Here is a 14,199-nt window from a genome sequence, read left to right on the forward strand (position 1 = left end):
GCCCACATCCGCATGGTATCTGGGTTTGGTGCTATTCCATCAGGGATATGTGCATTATATAAACAGCAGCCACAATTAAATAACACACAACTTCCATCCCTTACTCCAATACACCCTTCTGTTGGTAAGATTTGTTTCTCCTCCTATCCTTTTAAAACTAATAAATCTGTTAAATCTGTATTTCAAAATCATGTGGTCACAGTGCCGTATGTAATATCAGACTGGAACAGATTAGTAGATAATATTGAATGTAAGAAAGTTTTGCGTATTCCTGATCGTTATTTAATTGCAAATAAAGTAAATGAAGTGTCACTTAAGCTTATACATAAAATGTACCCAGTAAAATTTATTTTTCTAGATTTAAAAAAAAAAAAACATTGATATAGATTGTACATTTTGCAACAATTATCCAGACTGTTATTCATTTATTTTAGGAAATGTCCTTATATAATTTCTTTTGTACCTTACAAATTATAGTTCATTGTTGTGATTTTACATAAATTTGTACGTAATCTGAGAAAGTGGGAAACATACACTATAAATTAAACAGAATTTTTCCTTTTAAAAATGTGAAATACATGTAATTTTTCATTACTGGAGTTATGCGCAAAATGAAAGTTGGTTTATTAATTTAGGGATAATTTCTGTAATTTTACAGAGTTTTGCAGGCAGCTTTTAAAAAAAAGAAATTACTGTAAAAAATGACAATTATTTTTTGTAAAAAAAAATTTTTGTGTTGAAAAAACGACCCAAATATCTTTTTCTGTGTATAGGGGGTGGATGTAATGAATTAGAACTACTCACATTACTGGAATTAAGCATACAGTATTTCAGATACTTGCATTTTAAGTATATTTTTAAGTAACTTAACCTGTTTGAGTCATGTAAGCAATATGCTTCAAAGTTTAGTTAACTTCACTGTCATGAATAGTAATGTTATAAAACCATATATGGTACAACTGAATACTCAAATGAAATCTGGAAACCAGGGGCCGGTTGCACAAAACACCTTAAGTTTCCCCCTTAAGTATGACGCTTATGGTTTAATATCTCCTTAGCTAAGGGATTTATTTAAGGGTGTTCCAGAGAACCCCTCAAAAGGTTTCCTTAGTTAAGGAAAATCATTAAGGGATTTACAACATTGAAAGACGTTTTACAGCAATAAAATTGTCCCATTTCCATGGAGACATGCTTGCACTTGCAACTGCTTGTGACACCTGTTATTGCCTCACAAAGTAAAAAAAAAATTGGGGAAAAGAAGACAAGAAAACCAAATTGGTCAGAGGAAGAAAATATTATACTTTTTGAGGAATACAATAAAACAAAGAACATACTGAAAAGTACATTTGATCCACAAAAAACATAAAACAACAAATGTGGGAGGAAATTGCAATGAAAATTAATTCAAAAAGTCTATTGAAAAGGTGGGTGGGGCGTTATGGTGGTGCAGTGGTTGGCACTGTTGCCTCACACCCCTGGGACCCGGGTTCGAGTCTCCGCCTGGGTCACGTGTGCGGAGTTTGCCCCATGTCCCCGTATGTTCCTCCAGGTACTCCGGTTTCCCCCCACAGTTCAAAAACATGCTGAGGCTAACTGGAGTTGCTAAATTGCCCATAGGTGTGCATGTGTGAGTGAATGATGTGTGAGTGTGCCCTGCGATGGGCTGGCCCCCCATCCTGCGTTGTTCCCTGCCTCGTGCCCATTGCTTCCGGGATAGGCTCTGGACCCCCCGCGACCCAGTAGGATAAGCGGTTTGGAAAATGGATGGATAGTGAAAAGGTCCATCCAAGAGGTCCAAAAAAATACAAGTTATCTCTTCTGGCCAAAGAAGAGATCACTAATTACAGGAGAGATTGTGACAAAGCTGGCAGGATAACTCTTACCAGTTGACCTTCACTTACAACTTCAGATAGGTTAAATGACTAACATGACTTGAGGGAACTGTTAACATTAGTCTGTGTTGCTGACAGTGAAATGGATCTCTGTACATAAGTTGCTCATTTTCTTTAAACAAGTTGTTATTACACATTAAAGTATTTAAGGTATAGATATAATGTAGACTGTAAGGGTGGGTAACGTTATACGCCATGGTTAGTTAGTGAGCTCGGCTGAACGTGAAACAGGCTTAACGTTCTATGACACTCACGTATAGACCGCAACCTAATGTGCTAGAAAATAAATAATTGATTATCAGAATTAATTCTATACAAAATGTGATTTTCAAGGTGGAGGTCCACCTCCAAACCCTCTTTTTCGAATGAGGCAGCGATGGTAGCGGACTTGAATGACGCAGCACACTGTTGACTTGTGGACAGGAAATACATCCCTTATTACAGCCTGGAAGGAGCCCATAGCATAAACCCGCAAAGCAAACATTAACTGCAACGCAGCCGGGGGAGCACAGCTTCAGATTGGGGGGATTGATCCAACTGCAGACGGTCGGACAAATTTATAAAGCAAAGTCAATTGCTCATCATTAAGCGTATCTAAGGGGTTCTCCCGGTCACTCTTTTGGGGATGCGTTCATTTTTATTTGTTCTCATAACTTTGGCCATGTTGCAGTTAAGGTACGGTTAGAGGTACCTTATTTTTTTCCCTTAGTATGGTTGCTAAGGACTTTTGTGCAACCATTAAGGGATTCCTTAAGTATAAGAGCAAGACAAGGAGAAAAACTTAAATACTTAGAAAATTATAAGGAAACCTTAAGGAGGAGACTTAAGGGTGTTTTGTGCAACCGACTTTATTTTAAAGAGACCTTAACTCGGAGTTTTAGGAACATCTTTACTGAAAGTGTTTTGTGCAACCGGCCCCTGGCTTCTCATTCACACCTTTGTGCACTATAGTATGACATGCCTTGTTTCCATCTGATTTTTAGAACATTAAATAAGTCTGGGCCAGGACAATGTCACCTTTTCTATATAATGAGGTACCTGACCTGTACCGCGAAATTGATATTAGCCTGGCACAGAGAGGTTTAAGGTACTAAAATGGTCCCCCTACAGGCAGAATCGCATCATTGTATTGGGCTGTGAAGCATTTAAGATGGACCGGAAAATCCGGATAAGGAGCTGCGAATAAGGAGCCAACTTCAGCCTCGTGTTTATACTCCACCCCTGCAGCCGCCTGCAGATCTCGCTCCACATCATGTCAGCTGCAGACAGACCTAAGCCCAAGTCGAAGGCACCCCGCTTTTCTGAGTGTAAGCATCCAAGATGTAGTTCAGTGTGCAAACTGTTTAAGGCGTCGCTCCATCACCAAATATGACGTCAGCATCACAGAGACCATCTACGAATGAAGGACATTTAAAATATTTTGCGAGAAATTTAGCAGATAACCTTTAAAACACAAATGGACAATTCCTAGTTTAAAAAAATCTAAAATTTAATACCTCGTAATACCTTTTAATACTTTTTAATGGCCTTAATTTTTGCTTATGTGATTTACTACCTTTTAGCACCCTGGAATTCCATGGAAGATTGGAGCCCAGGTCATCTTAACTGGCATTAGAAGTTCTTCCAATTTGTATGTCAGAGTTCACTAGATGCCCATGGACAGTAAGTGAATGAGGTGAACTAAACTCCTCATGCAAATATCCAGAATGGTGTGTGCCTGTGAGAGCAGGTCTGTCTGCATCATTTTCACCTTCAGAATATTGTCTGGTCAATGTGCTCACGAGTTCCGTCTGCATTTTCTTCAGAGGGTTTTGAATAATGGACGATAGCAACACCTATTGTTTTAGGAGAAGACTTTTCTGGTTTTCTGCTTCTTTTCCTAGCCTGTTGAGAGAATCACAATATGTATTCTTCTGTTATGAAAAGCAACACTGATATCCTGAAAACAAGGTTTTAATGCATGCACTACTATAAAAAAGTGCTGAGTGCTTTGAGTCTTCAAATGTGAAACAGAAATGTGAAACAGTCTAAGTTTTATTCATATAAAATAAAGCAAAATAAATTATATAACATTCTTTAAAAGTTCTATTTTTGAAAAATAAAAATTACACATAATGAAAGTGAAAGTACGAAAATTAGACTAGAGAAGTGTAATTTACAGGAGAAAACAAAATATAGTGCAGTCGACGGTAGTAACTGCTGGTTTGGATATTTGAAAAAATAGCATTGTTGCAGATAGTGTATTATGACACATACTGTATTTTAGCAGCAAGACAGCAATAAATAGTAAATAAAGTGCAAACAATACTAGCCGCAGGACCGAGTATGTAGTATATAATAAATGGCATGAAAAACAGTTCATGATTCACTTCTGATTCAGTCTAATGGCCTGAGGGAAAAAATTCTTTGCCATCCTGGCAGCGAAGGTTTGTGTGCTACGGAACCTTTTACCAGATGGAAGGAGAGAGAAGAGGGTGTGGGATGGGTGTGTGGGGTCATCCACAATGCCGGTGGCTTTGCAGATGCACCTCATGTCCGTCGACCAACCTGGGAGGAGGAGGAGGCAACGCAGGAGAACCCAGGGGACTGACTACATGGGGTTTCAGTATGGAAACATGGAATGTAGGATGGACTCGCCACACGGTCACCAGAAGACAAAGACGAACTGCCAAGGGACTTATCACCTCGATGATGGGAACTCATAGAGGAACCCATAGAGGAAGGTTACTAGTATCCAACCACACCTTCTGTCCCACATGGAGAGTGGGAGGCCGGCAGTTGGAGTATTTCTCCATGCGTTTAGGGACACATAGCAGGAAAGACCTGGCCACATTCCAGGTCCGTTGACAATGACGAAGAAAGCGGTGGACAGACGGGACCAGGACCTCTTACTCCACTGTTGGAAATAAGGGAGGTTGATAACCAACACAACACTGAAATGGGGACATCCCCGCAGAGGATACAGGCAGATAATTATGGCCGTATTACATCCAAGAAAGGAAACCACTCCACTATTGGGGCAGCATGTGGAATGAGGCAGCGTGTGGCTCAGTGGGCTAAGCCTGAGTCCTTGTAATCAGAAGGTCACAGGTTCGAACCCAGCCTCAGCACGTCTGCGGCTCCTTGAGCAAGACCCTTAATCCCCAGCTCCCTGGGTGCCACTATGGGACTACTTAGAGTAGCTCTCCACTATTGTGAGAAGGCCTGTCACAAAATCCTAGGATATATAAGACCAGGGAACAGCAAGAGTTTGCAATAGGCTTGCTGGAGCACGGGAGGGATTATTATTACATGCACACACCAGGCAGGCTGTGACGTAACCATGGATGTCCTGCAGCATGGTAGGCCGCCAGAAGCGCTGTCCAAGAAGTGCTCGGGTGCGATGCCCAATGGAGGCAGACTACGTGAACGGAAAATCTGTCCATAGCCTAAGTATTCAGGTATGTAGGTTTGGAGAAACTCTATACAATATCAGGTGAAGGGATTTAGCACTGAATAGGATTTAACATTTTATACAGAACAATGAATGCTCTGACAGGCAAAGTGTGCTGTATAACTGAATCCACTCTCTGTGTTTAGATGATCTCTGATGGGAATTGCCTCATTTCTAATGCTGAGGCAAAATGGCCAGGCTCTGTCCATGACTCCAGGATCTTTAAAGCATCCTCACTGGCACACAAGTTTGCAGAAGGCAAGAGAATATATCAACCACGTTCACTGAACATGTACATTTCATGGAAACTAATGAGAGATGTAGTCATCTTACAATCCAAACAAATAGTTTTTAAACTTTTTTTGTACACATTGCTTTCATGTTGGGGGTGGGGGGTATTTTGAAGGGTAGGAATGTCATACACAGCATTTCCTTCTTCTACAGGGAAGTTTAATGGAGTCCTGCTTGGGGATAGGAGTTATGCCTGCCTGCCGTACCTTTTAACCCCTTACCCATAACCTCAAACTGAGGCAGAGAAGGCATTTAACAATGCCCACAATAGAACAAGGACACGAATCCTTTGGCCAGCTAAATTCATATACACCACATTTCTTGTAGACCAACTTTTCAGGCTGACATATTTCTCCCTGTAGATTTAGATGCAGGAAAGGCCTCAGAGTAAGGCCAGACTGTGCATGTAACATTGTGGTTGCCTGTGCAGTCCTACACAACATCGCAAATTTACGCCAAGAGAGACTGTCCACGCTGATGGCAGAGGAGCAGTGGGAGGACATTCCTGCTCCTGAAGAGGGAATACATGGAAGGAGTGTGAGGAACCTTTATAGAGAAACCTACTTCACATAGCCATTGGTAAAGGTCATGCCCCCACCTTCCTGATTTAAACAAACCCCACATAAGCTGAGAATTGAGATTCTTTATTCAGAAGATATTTGATTCAATTAGACATTGTTTGAAGCTGTGGAGGGAGGGAGAGAACAGAAAATCAAACTCAAACCATATAACTTTGCGCCTTTAGTATGTACTTACATCCTTCTCTAGATTATTGATCTGCAACTTTGTTTTCTTTATCAGAAGTCTTTTGTATTCTATGTCTAGCTTTTCCCTTTCAACAGATAAAATAGGAGCGGCCTCCTTTTAGAAATAGCACGTATATCCTGTAACAAAAGATAATGGGTCACAAAGAAGTTTAGCATTTTGTTAGTAATAAGTAGTTACTCAATTCGCTCCTTGCTGAAAGGGACCGTGGTCTGATTAAATCCTGCAGTAAAGTATATTGTTAATAAAAATTTCATTCTTCAGACTGCAAACGCATGCAAAGCATTTCATATGTGGTCGTACCTCTGGCATGTCCGTGTCTGCTGACACCGTTTCTTCATCAGTAGCCCTAGATGTACTAGATGTACCTAGATGCCATCAAACTGCAAAATGAGGAACCCTAAATTTGTTGAAGAAACAGAAAATTGCATGGTACTATATCCTTTAATTAAAAGAACATTACATACTTAAATATGGGTCAAGAGTGATATGCACTGATGTGACTGTGGGATCAGCGAGAAATATTACATCCCCTCTCACTGCAGAGACAGGCATACCAACAGTTATCAGACATCAGTATTAAGGGATGGACACTGTAGGATCACACATGCACATATCACAAAGCTTAAATTCCAGGTGGCCTGAGACAAGGCCTACCCTGGTACGAGAAGGCACACATCGACCTAGGCCCCAAAGGGGGGTTTGTGACCCCACACACATAGATAATCAGGGAGGCCAGCACTCCAACTTTTATTGCTCAAAGTTTTAATGACCTACAGATAGCAGAGTGGATCCCCAGGGACAGGGGCCCCTCGACTTGGCACACAACCCCATCCCCCGACATCCTGCCTTACATACCACTCACCCAGCACCCCACAGAAAGTTTCTGTTAAGTTTGGTTTTGTATACCCTGTGTAGTATGATGCTTATGTCTCAATATGCAAATCATGTTTGTGTGTGTGTCCTTAGACAGTCTCAGTTTTGTGTGCCACCCTTATAACCATGTTCACAGAGTATCAATTATTTTACCCCTCACACTTAAACACTTGTATAAATTTGGATAAATAAATAGGTATAGCTACCACTGCATATATGTTATACCAGAATAATCTTGGAAATTGAATAGTCTAACCAGGGACCTTAGTGTGCCCTTACTTTTGAAGATTCGTTTCCTTTGTCTGACAAACCTTCCCCCCCCCCCCCCTTTTTTTTGCTTTGCCACATTCCTCGGCAACCCTTATCTGATCTTTGTATTTCACCATGCCTATCCAAGGGTAAGATGTGCTGATGACAAGAGAATGTCATATAATGTCTGTATAAAAGGGTATACATCTGTTGAGGTGTAACCTATACTGTATACCATATATACCACATACTGGTGTGAGTAATAGAACATAACATAATAGCATAATATAAGTAATCATTAATTAATCATCACAGATGGTATTTGGTGTGAACCGCTAGGCTGGTACGGCATGTTTGGTATCAAACCGAAGGAAAATCACTCCAGTTTCCAAATCTGGTCAATGGTTACCACAAAAGTGGACATATCAAAAGTTACACCAGCCTAATGAAAATCACCATTACCAGAGAAGTCAGTCTGGTCATAAATCCCAAAAGGACTGATACCGACCCCCTTCTGAAAGCCCGCCAAATGGATGGTCAGCCATTGGTCCAGGACTCGAATTCCTGGTCACTCCTAATCACGAACCTTATGCTATAAAACCTGGCACCTCAGAACAAAGAGCGAAGAAAAAGGGAAGAAAAAGGAGAAACAAGCAGCGTTCTTGAAGCCCGTCGGTGAAGACCCAAAGAACTGCAACTCAGCCCAAGCTTCACCAGAAGAAAGAACCGGAGGGACTCCACTCCAACAACCGCTGCAAACACCGCGCCTCCCTGAGAGCCATCACCCATCAGCTCATCAGCCACTGCAACCAACTGCAAAGACCTCCCTCTTTCCTGCATCCAAGTAAACCAACTTCCTTTCCTTTCTAACAACCTAAACTGTCCTATTCACCTGCTATATTCCTTTAGGTTTATATTCCTACAAACTGCTTGCTTTGCAGAACAGTTTTTCCCTTTTCAGGTTAATCATTTTAAATCTGGTCACTGCATTTTCATGATTACATCGTTTGTGTCTTTTCCGTTATTTCATGTTTATTGTTTGTTAGGTGTAATGTCTGTCTTATGTTAGTTGTAGGAATGAATGCATGTCTTTTTACACAACTTCAGCCTCCGTCATTGAGTGCTCACAATAGTCCCTGCCTCTGTGCGATCTGGCTACTACGCTCTGAAACCTCTAAACTCGCCTGAAATATCGCGAGACTCTCTCTCATCACCGTGAGGGGAGCTTCGCTACCGATCGTTACCTACACGGGTTCTTGAGACCCGCCGTGGTTTCAGCACCATTTGCGACGAGATATAGTGCACTCACTATTTAGATCCGTCGCCGTAACGCGAGCGCTGCCTCGCTCCAGTAATTGTTTTAAGGGGTTAAACTGCGCAAGGCGCAGAAGGCCGCAAGCGGCATGTGCATGCATTAAACGTGTGTGGCACTCATCGATCGTCGGCAATCGCCTAGCTATCTCTTTGGTTACGAGTGCAGTCTGCGAACGCCACTCTAACCACTTAGAGGTCAGAGCCCTGATGGCCTGCCTGACGCCAATTTTTTTTTTGGGTCACCAGTGACCCTACCCCTTAGGCTCACTTGCCTGGGACCCCCCACAAAGGGAGCAACGCCCCATTGAGCCTCTAGTGGTCAGTCATAGAACTACCACTCCATTTCGAAATTGCGCCTCTAGTGGTCAGGCCTAGAACTACCACTCAATTTTGAGATTGAGCTTCTAGTGGCAAGCCATAGCAGTGCCATTCCATTGAAATTGCACCTCTAGTGGTCAGCCATAGTAGGTTAATAACATCTGAGTTGGGTCTCTGGTGGTCATCTGCGGTAATACCAACACGCATAATCGGACACACAGGTTCTTGCCTGAAAGCCTTAATCAACTTTTTAATCAACATGATTACAACACATTAACATCTAATTAGGTTATTGCTGCATAACTAATTGATGTTTTCAATTGAATAAGAAACACAACTCATTGGGTTTGATTTCTGTTTTACCTTTTTGATTTATTTTAGGTTTTATTTCACTTTATGCTTTTATTCACTCCCTCTCCCCCAACAAGGGTACTTGCATAGAAGTTCAACCATTATTAACAACAGTCAACATACACAATCACATCGAAGAGTCGTTTGGGTGTGATCAGTTGAGCTCTTCCTGTGCTAGGTGCTTACCATTCGCTCTCTTTGGCTTTTCCTTTTCCTTTTTCCTTTGGCTCTCAGCGGAGGCGGTCGCACTTCTCTCCCTCTCCGTCCCCTTACTCTGTTTCTTTTCTTCTCTTCTCTCCTCCCCTGTCTCCCGGCCGGTCTACCCCCTACTGTGATGTTGTATATGTAAGGTCGGGCGATGGCCTGTTTTTCGCTGGTACTTGTGACTAGTGACATGGTATATTGCAACAGCAATAAAGGGTTTGAATCAAATCAATCAAATCAAATCTCTGTTGGTTGAGCTTGTCTGTGGCTCTGCTGTTACTGCTTACGATCATACAGTTTGTCTCTCAACAATTGGACGCCCAAAAGCGTGCCAGCCCGGCTGCACCCACTGACTCATTAAGGGCAAGGCTGACAGGTACCTCAGGCGGTCATTACAACTTTTGAGCAGGACCTCGTCTAGGGTGAGTTCTGAGAACGGCCCTAGCTTGGACTCTCACTAGGGTGGGTGATACCTGAAGCCTATTTTGCCAGCCTTGGTCAAGTCAGGTCTCAGGTAGTGCAGCCGATAAGCTGAGCCCCACCTGGGTTGTCTCAGTTGTGCGTACAGAACACTCCCTTCCAAGTTGACATTGCTGGGGATCGGGGGAGTGGGAGCCGGACTCAGGCCTGCTTGGCTGGGATTGAGCTAGTGGGATGTGCCCTGTTCAGGAGGGACACCTGACAGCGTTCAAACCTCTCCACCTGCATCACTAGCTTAACACCACAACAATTCGGATAGGGACAAGTAAAGCAGAACCTGCTTCTGGTCCCCCTTCTGGTCAAAGCGGAGTTGTTCAACAGAGCCCAACCCAGGGGTAATCTGATCTGCAACAGCAAGCTAAGTTTGAATGCAGTCCCATTGCTTTTGAAGCTCTTGTTTTCCACTTTCTATTCCCAACTTCTCCTGTCATCTTCTGACACTGTCAGTAGTCACAGACCAACAATTTCCAGGATAAGGTTTTATCCTTTATCCCTGACTAGGGCATCTCTCAAGCCCTAGAGTAACTCACACTGTTCTAACCTGCAACAACTTTTCCCAGGGAACAATTTTTGTTTGTTTATTTTGTCGTGGGTAACTATTCCCATGGTTCACTACACCCTTCCCGTTACCCATTGACAGGCCCCAGTTCTACTTTATTTTATTTTGTTGGTTTTATTTGTTCACCTAGATTTAGGTGTCAGGCCACCCACATAGGCAACACCCAGCCTGAGTGTAACAGATTTCTGCGGCCACCCTGCAGTTGACCGAGTCACAATGATCCACATGGAAAGCCCCCTCAACAAGTGGGAAGATTTGGGTACCTGGCCTGATGTTGTGACTTCCGACTTCCTGCCCAGTCATGCCGATCTCATACGGTCCAAAGCAGCTGACCAAATTGAGGACGACATCGCTGAACTAATGGCCATGCCACCCACTCAGAAATGCGGGAGTAAAAGGCTAACCAAAGTACTCGGCTCCCTCGCACACAAACTTCTAGCCAGGCTGAAGACAAATGAAGAGGAAACGTCCTGTCTCCAGCAAAGGGTGCAAGCACTCCAACAGCAGGAGAGAGACACCCAACAACCTCTGGCAGAGACACAGGGAGATGCAGTCCAGGCCCAACATCACATTGAGAACCTCGAGCAAGAACTCCAACAAAGAAGGTCTCCGTCCCATGAGGAAGAGGATTACCTGGTGACGCAGCTCGCTGGACGAGCCTACTAACCCAGGTTATTAAGCGATACTGGTTATTAATGAATCCCATTTAAGTCTCACATTAACAGATAGCGGGGATTCGCAATTGAGTTTGGAGGAGCCGACCATTCGGCATAACAATTGGTTAATAATCAGCATTAAATAATAATTAATTAAAAGTTAATTAATTTCAAAACATATTGGTGGAGATATTAAAATTTACCTGAGCTAATAATTCCTACAACACCTAGAGAGAAAGAAGTGGACAGTACCTTCTACATATTTCTCCTGGGCACCTGGGAGGATGATCTCTGACAATATCCCCCCTTCTATTCTTTCCACCTGAGGCCGTCCTCGATTGACGCTCAGTGCCAGCTGCTCTGCTGGTGTGAGGCCCTCAAGTGGAGGCCCCCCACCAGTAGCAGTGGCCTGGCTCTTTTTCTTCGTGGCTACAGTTACATTTATGAATTTTGTAAACTATTGTTATCAAACTGATATTTCTTCGTAAGATATTTTTATATTTTGTTTTACTTGCTGCCAGGTTCTTCGCTCTCCACTGAGAGTGCTTCTGTTGAGATATAATAGTGAAGGATGGATATGCAAGTCAAGGGTTAGACAAGTGGGTCAGTGGAGCTCACACACACATCTAAGTCAGTAGAGCTGTAATTAACAACCTAAAGTCTTTGTAGTTATGGGGATTACACATAGGCTTAAATTGTATTTACTAGACCACTGCCAAGTCACATAGATCAACAATCTAAGTTTATTACGAGCAGTTTATTTTTTATTGTTTTATTTTTTTTATTATTTTTATTATTAATATTATTTTATTATTTTAAGTTTATTACGAACAGCCTCCATCACTCTCAGCACTGGAGCCCCCCAGGGGTGTGTTCTGAGCCCCCCGCTGTACTCTTTGTACACATATGACTGTGTGATCACTACCAGCTCCACCACCATAATTAAGTTTGCTGACGACACCGTCGTGGTGGGCCTGAGCCCTGATAACAATGAGACGGCCTACCTGAAGGAGATTAGGAATCTGGAGAACTGGTGCCAGAGGAACAACCTCCTTCTAAACGTCAGTAAGACAAAGGAGTTGATAGTGGACTGCAGCACTAAGCAGGAGAGGAACTACCAGACCCCCGTCATCAACGAGAGCCCAGTGGAGAGAGTGGACAGCTTCAAATACCTCGGTGTTCACATCACGCAGGACCTCTCATGGTCCTGTCACATCAACACCGTGGTGAAAAAGGCCCAACAGCGTCTCTACCACCTCAGACGATTGAGAGACTTCTGACTGCCCTCCAAGGTGCTCAGGAACTTTTACTCCTGCACCATAGAGAGTATCCTGACAGGAAACATCTCAACCTGGTTCGGGAACAGCACCATGCAGGACAGACGAGCTCTACAGAGGGTTGTGCGATCAGCTGAGCGCACCATCCGCATCGAGCTCCCTGACCTGCACTCAGTCTACAGCAGGCGGTGCTGGACCAAGGCCAGGAAGATCGTGAAGGACTTCAGCCATCCCAAAAATGGACTGTTCTCTCTGTTGAGGTCAGGAAAGCAATTCCGCTCCCTGAAGGCCAACACAGAGAGACTGAGGAGGAGCTTCTTCCCGCAGGCAATACGGTCTCTTAATCACACCACCAATTTTATTCTTTCCTAGTTAAATTTACCTTTTATTTTAATTTTCATATTTATTTCCTATTCCTATTCATAGTCTTTTATTTTTAGGTCAGGAGCAGTTATCTAAGCATTTCACTGCATATCGTACTGTGTATGACTACGTATGTGACAAATAAAATTTGAATTTATTAGTAACATGGAAAGATGAGATAGTTATTTGTACAATTTCAATGCAATTTAAAGTACTTTATGGAGATCAAAGAATAAAGAATTACACAATAAAGTAAAACGAACATATAAAACCAAAAGAGAGAGGAGTCTGTTGGCCAGGAGGTTCAAACTAGGAACCTTCTTGTTGCGAGGCAAGTGTTAATCACTGTATCACCGAATCACTAGTCACACATACTGGTAACATGTACATGACTTACGCATTTAGTCTGTCTGCAATATTCTGCCAAGCCATCACTCTGGCTTTATTGATAGCTACAGTATTGCCTTTTTTTGTTATAATATTTTTGTATTTTTCATATAGCTCCTTCAGAAGTATTCGTTCTGCTGCGAAAAAAAAGCTGCTCTCGGTTTGCTCTTGTTCTGCGTCATTTTATCTACCACCTAAATATCTCGGGTACGTGCACTAAGTGAGACTATGCAAGTCTGTCTGAAGTAGCCTTGATTAGAAAAGTCTCGTTCTGCGTTAATGGAATGACTTCAGGCTTAATTGGGAGATGGGGCTAGTTTGAGTCTCACTTTTTCAGTGGAGTCTGACCTTCTTTAGCTACTTTCATAGAATACCCCCCTGAACTAGCTCTAATCTTCCTTCAGGAAATAAGCTTAGTTTATTCAGGAATAAGTGGTACAACACACTCTCAGAAATATTTTTAAAGGTTTTTATTATAAAACAAACTTTTTGGATCTGTTTCTCTTCTTCTCCATCAGCTCCTCCAAACTCGATTGTGAATCCCCGTGAGTCTGTTAATGTGAGACTTAAATGGGATTCACTAATAACAAGTATCGCATAGTAACCTGGGTTAGAAGGCTCGTCCAGCGAGCTGCATCACCAGGTAACGTAAACGATCAGTAGCGAAGCTCCTCTCACCGCCGACGAGGGAGAGTCTTGCGATATTTCAGGTGAGTTTGAGGTTTCAGAGCTTGTACCTGGAAATTAAGCTCTGTGATATGTGCATGTGTGATCCTACAAAAGA

The 14,199-nt window shown here is 42.6% G+C and overlaps 2 protein-coding genes across 27 annotated transcripts in view; one reads left to right on the top strand and one right to left on the bottom strand.

The window, feature by feature from the left end:
• LOC125721112 (pantothenate kinase 3-like) overlaps window positions 1–14,199 on the bottom strand; it is a 341,923-nt gene that overhangs the window by 86,969 nt on the left and 240,755 nt on the right. For 8 of the 17 annotated variants that reach the window (XM_048997067.1, XM_048997072.1, XM_048997073.1 and 5 more), the window contains one exon: window positions 13,871–14,189. The exons of the other annotated variants lie outside the window; for them this stretch is intronic. The gene's annotated coding sequence lies outside the window, so the exon portion shown is untranslated. Of the gene's footprint in view, window positions 1–13,870; window positions 14,190–14,199 lie in introns of those variants that run through there. 17 annotated transcript variants of the gene reach the window in all.
• LOC125721116 (pantothenate kinase 3-like) overlaps window positions 1–14,199 on the top strand; it is a 355,646-nt gene that overhangs the window by 53,459 nt on the left and 287,988 nt on the right. The window lies entirely within an intron of this gene.

The sequence above is a fragment of the Brienomyrus brachyistius genome, unplaced genomic scaffold (genome assembly GCF_023856365.1).
Source record: "Brienomyrus brachyistius isolate T26 unplaced genomic scaffold, BBRACH_0.4 scaffold32, whole genome shotgun sequence".
Classification (NCBI taxonomy): Eukaryota; Metazoa; Chordata; class Actinopteri; order Osteoglossiformes; family Mormyridae; genus Brienomyrus; species Brienomyrus brachyistius.